This window comes from Triticum dicoccoides, chromosome 3B (genome assembly GCF_002162155.2).
Source record: "Triticum dicoccoides isolate Atlit2015 ecotype Zavitan chromosome 3B, WEW_v2.0, whole genome shotgun sequence".
Taxonomy (NCBI): Eukaryota; Viridiplantae; Streptophyta; class Magnoliopsida; order Poales; family Poaceae; genus Triticum; species Triticum dicoccoides.
In genome coordinates, this window is record NC_041385.1 from 262,553,407 (window position 1) to 262,559,294 (window position 5,888).

The window sequence follows — 5,888 nt, forward strand, 5'->3', positions numbered from 1 at the left end:
GGCTTGCCCCCCAAGGCAAGTGGAGGCGCCCCACCCCTAGTGTTTCCAACCCTAGGCGCAGGGGGGCCAAGGGGGGGGCGCACCAGCCCACCAGGGGCTGGTTCCCTTCCCACTTCAGCCCATGGGGCCCTCCGGGATAGGTGGCCCCACCCGGTGGACCCCCGGGACCCTTCCGGTGGTCCCGGTACAATACCGGTGACCCCCGAAACTTTCCCGGTGGCCGAAACTGCACTTCCTATATATAATTCTTCACCTCCAGACCATTCCGGAACTCCTCGTGACGTCCGGGATCTCATCCAGGACTCCGGACAACTTTCGGGTTACTGCATACTCATATCACTACAACCCTAGCGTCACCGAACCTTAAGTGTGTAGACCCTACGGGTTCGGGAGACATGCAGACATGACCGAGACGCCTCTCCGGTCAATAACCAACATCGGGATCTGGATACCCATGTTGGCTCCCACATGCTCCTCGATGATCTCATTGGATGAACCACGATGTCGAGGATTCAATCAATCCCGTATACAATTCCCTTTGTCAATCGGTACGTTACTTGCCCGAGACTCGATCGTCGGTATCCCAATACCTCGTTCAATCTCGTTACCGGCAAGTCACTTTACTCGTACCGTAATGGATGATCCCGTGAGTAGACACTTGGTCACATTGAGCTCATTATGATGATGCATTACCGAGTGGGCCCAGAGATACCTCTCCGTCATATGGAGTGACAAATCCCAGTCTCGATTCGTACCAACCCAACATACACTTTCAGAGATACCCGTAATGCACCTTTATAGTCACCCAGTTACGTTGTGACGTTTGGCACACCCAAAGCACTCCTACGGTATTCGGGTGTTGCACAATCTCATGGTCTAAGGAAATGATACTTGACATTTGGAAAAGCTCTAGCGAAACGAACTATACGATCTTTGTGCTATGCTTAGGATTGGGTCTTGTCCATCACATCATTCTCCTAATGATGTGATCCTGTTATCAATGACATCCAATGTCCATAGTCAGGAAACCATGACTATCTGTTGATCAACAAGCTAGTCAACTAGAAGCTCACTAGGGACTTGTTGTGGTCTATGTATTCACACATGTATTACGATTTCCGGACAATACAATTATAGCATGAACAATAGACAATTATCATGAACAAGGAAATATAATAATAACCATTTTATTATTGCCTCTAGGGCATATTTCCAACAGTCTCCCACTTGCACTAGAGTCAATAATCTAGTTACAGTGTGATATATTGAACACCCATTGCGTTCTGGTGTTGATCATGTTTTGCTCTAGGGCGAGGTTTAGTCAACGGATCTGCTACATTCAGGTCCGTATGTACTTTACAAATATCTATGTCTCCATCTTGAACATTTTCACGAATGGAGTTGAAGCGACACTTGATGTGCCTGGTCTTCTTGTGAAACCTGGGCTCCTTGGCAAGAGCAATAGCTCCAGTGTTGTCACAGAAGAGTGTGATCGGCCCCGACGCATCGGGTATGACTCCTAGGTCGGTGATGAACTCCTTCACCCAGATAGCTTCATGCGCCGCCTCCGAGGCTACCATGTACTCCGCTTCACATGTAGATCCCGCCACGACACTCTGCTTGCAACTGCACCAGCTTACTGCCCCACCATTCAAAATATACACGTATCCGGTTTGTGACTTAGAGTCATCCAGATCTGTGTCAAAGCTAGCGTCGACATAACCCTTTACGACGAGCTCTTCGTCACCTCCATATACGAGAAACATATCCTTAGTCCTTTTCAGGTACTTAAGGATGTTCTTGACCGCTGTCCAGTGTTCCATGCCAGGATTACTTTGGTACCTTCCTACCAAACTTATGGCAAGGTTTATATTAGGTCTGGTACAGGTCATGGCATACATGATAGACCCTATAGCTGAGGCATAGGGGACGACACCCATCTTTTCTCTATCTTCTGCCGTGGTCGAACATTGAGCCGAGCTCAATTTCACACCTTGCAACACAGGCAAGAACCCCTTCTTGGTCTGATCCATATTGAACTTCTTCAATATCTTATCAAGGTATGTGCTTTGTGAAAGACCTATGAGGCGTCTTGATCTATCTCTATAGATCTTGATGCCTAATATGTAAGCAGCTTCTCCAAGGTCCTTCATTGAAAAACACTTATTCAAGTAGGCCTTAATGCTGTCCAAAAGTTCTATATCATTTCCCATCAAAAGTATGTCATCCACATATAATATGAGAAATGCTACAGAGCTCCCACTCTTTCTTGTAAACGCAGGCTTCTCCATAAGTCTGCATAAACCCAAACGCTTTGATCATTTCATTAAAGCGAATGTTCCAACTCCGAGATGCTTGCACTAGCCCATAGATGGAGCGCTGGAGCTTGCATACCTTGTTAGCATTCTTAGGGTCGACAAAACCTCCCGGCTGCATCATATACAGTTCTTCCTTAAGGTGACCGTTAAGGAATGCCGTTTTGACGTCCATTTGCCATATCTCATAATCATAGTATGTGGCAATTGCTAACATGATTCGGACGGACTTCAGCTTCGCTACGAGAGAGAATGTCTCATCGTAGTCAATCCCTTGAACTTGTCGATAACCCTTAGCGACAAGTCGAGCTTTATATATGGTAACATTACCATCCGCGTCCGTCTTCTTCTTAAAGATCCATTTGTTTTCTATTGCTCGCCGATCATCGGGCAAATCTGTCAAAGTCCATACTTTGTTTTCATACATGGATCCTATCTCGGATTGCATGGCTTCAAGCCATTTGTTGGAATCTGGGCCCGCCATTGCTTCTTCATAGTTCGAAGGTTCACCGTTGTCTAACAACATGATTTCCAGGACAGGGTTGCCATACCACTCTAGTGTGGAACGTGTCCTCGTGGACCTACGAAGTTCAGTAGTAACTTGATCCAAAGTACCTTGATCATCATCATTAGTTTCCTCTCTTGTCGGTGCAGGCACCACAGGAACATCTTCCTGAGCTGTGCTACTTATTGGTTCAAGAGGTAGTACTTCATCAAGTTCCACTTTCCTCCCACTTACTTCTTTCGAGAGAAACTCTTTCTCCAGAAAGGACCCGTTCTTGGCAACAAAGATCTTGCCCTCAGATCTTAAGTAGAAGGTATACCCAATGGTTTCCTTAGGGTATCCTATGAAGATACATTTTTTCGACTTGGGTTCGAGCTTTTCAGGTTGAAGTTTCTTAACATAAGCATCGCATCCCCAAACTTTTAGAAACGACAGCTTAGGTTTCTTCCCAAACCATAATTCATACGGTGTCGTCTCAATGGATTTAGACGGTGCCCTATTTAAAGTGAATGTAGCTGTCTCTAGAGCGTATCCCCAAAATGATAGCGGTAAATCGGTAAGTGACATCATAGATCGCACCATATCCAATAGAGTGCGATTATGACGTTCGGACACACCATTTCGCTGAGGTGTTCCAGGCGGCGTGAGTTGTGAAACAATTCCACATTTCCTTAAGTGCGTACCAATTTCGTGACTTAAATATTCTCCCCCACGATCTGATCGTAAGAACTTTATCTTTCGGTCACATTGATTCTCTACCTCATTCTGAAATTCCTTGAACTTTTCAAAGGTCTCAAACTTGTGTTTCATCAAGTAGACATACCCATATCTACTCAAGTCATCAGTGAGAGTGAGAACATAACGATATCCTCCGTGAGCCTCAACGCTCATTGGACCGCACACATCAGTATGTATGATTTCCAATAAGTTGGTTGCTCGCTCCATTGTTCCGGAGAACGGAGTCTTGGTCATTTTGCCCATGAGGCATGGTTCGCATGTGTCAAACGATTCATAATCTAGAGACTCCAAAAGTCCATCAGCATGGAGCTTCTTCATGCGCTTGACACCAATGTGACCAAGACGACAGTGCCACAAGTATGTGGGACTATCGTTATCAACCTTACATCTTTTGGTATTCACACTATGAATATGTGTAACATTACGCTTGAGATTCATTAAGAATAAACCATTCACCAATGGGGCATGACCATAAAACATATCTCTCATATAAACAGAACAACCATTATTCTTGGATTTAAATGAGTAGCCATCTCGAATTAAACGAGATCCTGATACAATGTTCATGCTCAAAGCTGGCACTAAATAAAAATTATTGAGGTTTAAAACTAATCCCGTAGGTAAATGTAGAGGTAGCGTGCCGACGGCGATCACATCGACCTTGGAACCATTCCCGACGCGCATCGTCACCTCATCCTTTGCCAGTCTCCGCTTATTCCGTAGCTCCTGCTTTGAGTTACAAATATGAGCAACCGCACCGGTATCAAATACCCAGGAGCTACTACGAGCACTGGTAAGGTACACATCAATTACATGTATATCACATATACCTTTGGTTTTGCCGGCCCTCTTGTCCGCTAAGTACTTGGGGAAGTTCCACTTCCAGTGACCACTTCCCTTGCAATAAAAGCACTCAGTCTCAGGCTTGGGTCCATTGTTTGACTTCTTCCTGGCAACTGGCTTACCGGGTGTGGCAACTCCCTTGCCGTCCTTCTTGAAGTTCTTCTTACCCTTGCCTTTCTTGAACTTAGTGGTTTTATTCACCATCAACACTTGATGTTCCTTTTTGATCTCTACCTCCGCTGATTTCGGCATTGAATATACCTCAGGAATGGGCTTTTCCATCCCCCGCATATTGAAGTTCATCACAAAGCTCTTGTAGCTCGGTGGGAGTGACTGAAGGATTGCTGTCAATAACCGCGTCATCCAGGAGATTAACTCCCAGCTGAGTCAAGCGGTTGTGCAACCCAGACATCTTGAGTATGTGCTCACTGACAGAACTATTTTCCTCCATCTTACAGCTGAAGAACTTGTCGGAGACTTCATATCTCTCGACCCGGGCATGAGCTTGGAAAATCATTTTCAGCTCTTCGAACATCTCATATGCTCCGTGTTGCTCAAAACGTTTTTGGAGCCCCGGTTCTAAGCTGTAAAGCATGCCGCACTGAACGAGGGAGTAATCATCAGCACAAGACTGCCAAGCGTTCATAACATCTTGGTTCTCTGGGATGGGTGCTTCACCTAGCGGTGCTTCTAGGACATAATCTTTCTTGGCAGCTATGAGGATGATCCTCAGGTTCCGGACCCAGTCCGTATAGTTGCTGCCATCATCTTTCAGCTTGGTTTTCTCTAGGAACGCGTTGAAGTTGAGGTGGACATGAGCGTTGGCCATTTGATCTACAAGACATATTGCAAAGGTTTTTAGACTAAGTTCATGATAATTAAGTTCATCTAATCAAATTATTCAATGAACTCCCACTTAGACAGACATCCCTCTAGTCGTCTAAGTGAAACATGATCCGAGTCAACTAGGCCGTGTCCGATCATCACGTGAGATGGACTAGTTAACATGGGTGAACATCTTCATGTTGATCGTATCTTCTATACGACTCATGCTCGACCTTTTGGTCTTCCGTGTTCCGAGGCCATGTCTGTACATGCTAGGCTCGTCAAGTCAACCTAAGTGTATTGCGTGTGTAAATCTGGCTTACACCCGTTGTATTCGAACGTTAGGATCTATCACACCCGATCATCACGTGGTGCTTCGAAACAACGAACCTTCGCAACGGTGCACAGTTAGGGGGAACACTTTTCTTGAAATTATTTCGAGGGATCATATTATTTAAGCTACCGTCCTTCTAAGCAAATAAGATGTAAAACATGATAAACATCACATGCAATCAAAAAGTGACATGATATGGCCAATATCATATTGCTCCTTTGATCTCCATCTTCGGGACGCCATGATCATCTTCATCACCGGCATGACACCATGATCTCCATCATCGTGTCTTCATGAAGTTGTCACGCCAACGACTAATTCTACTTCT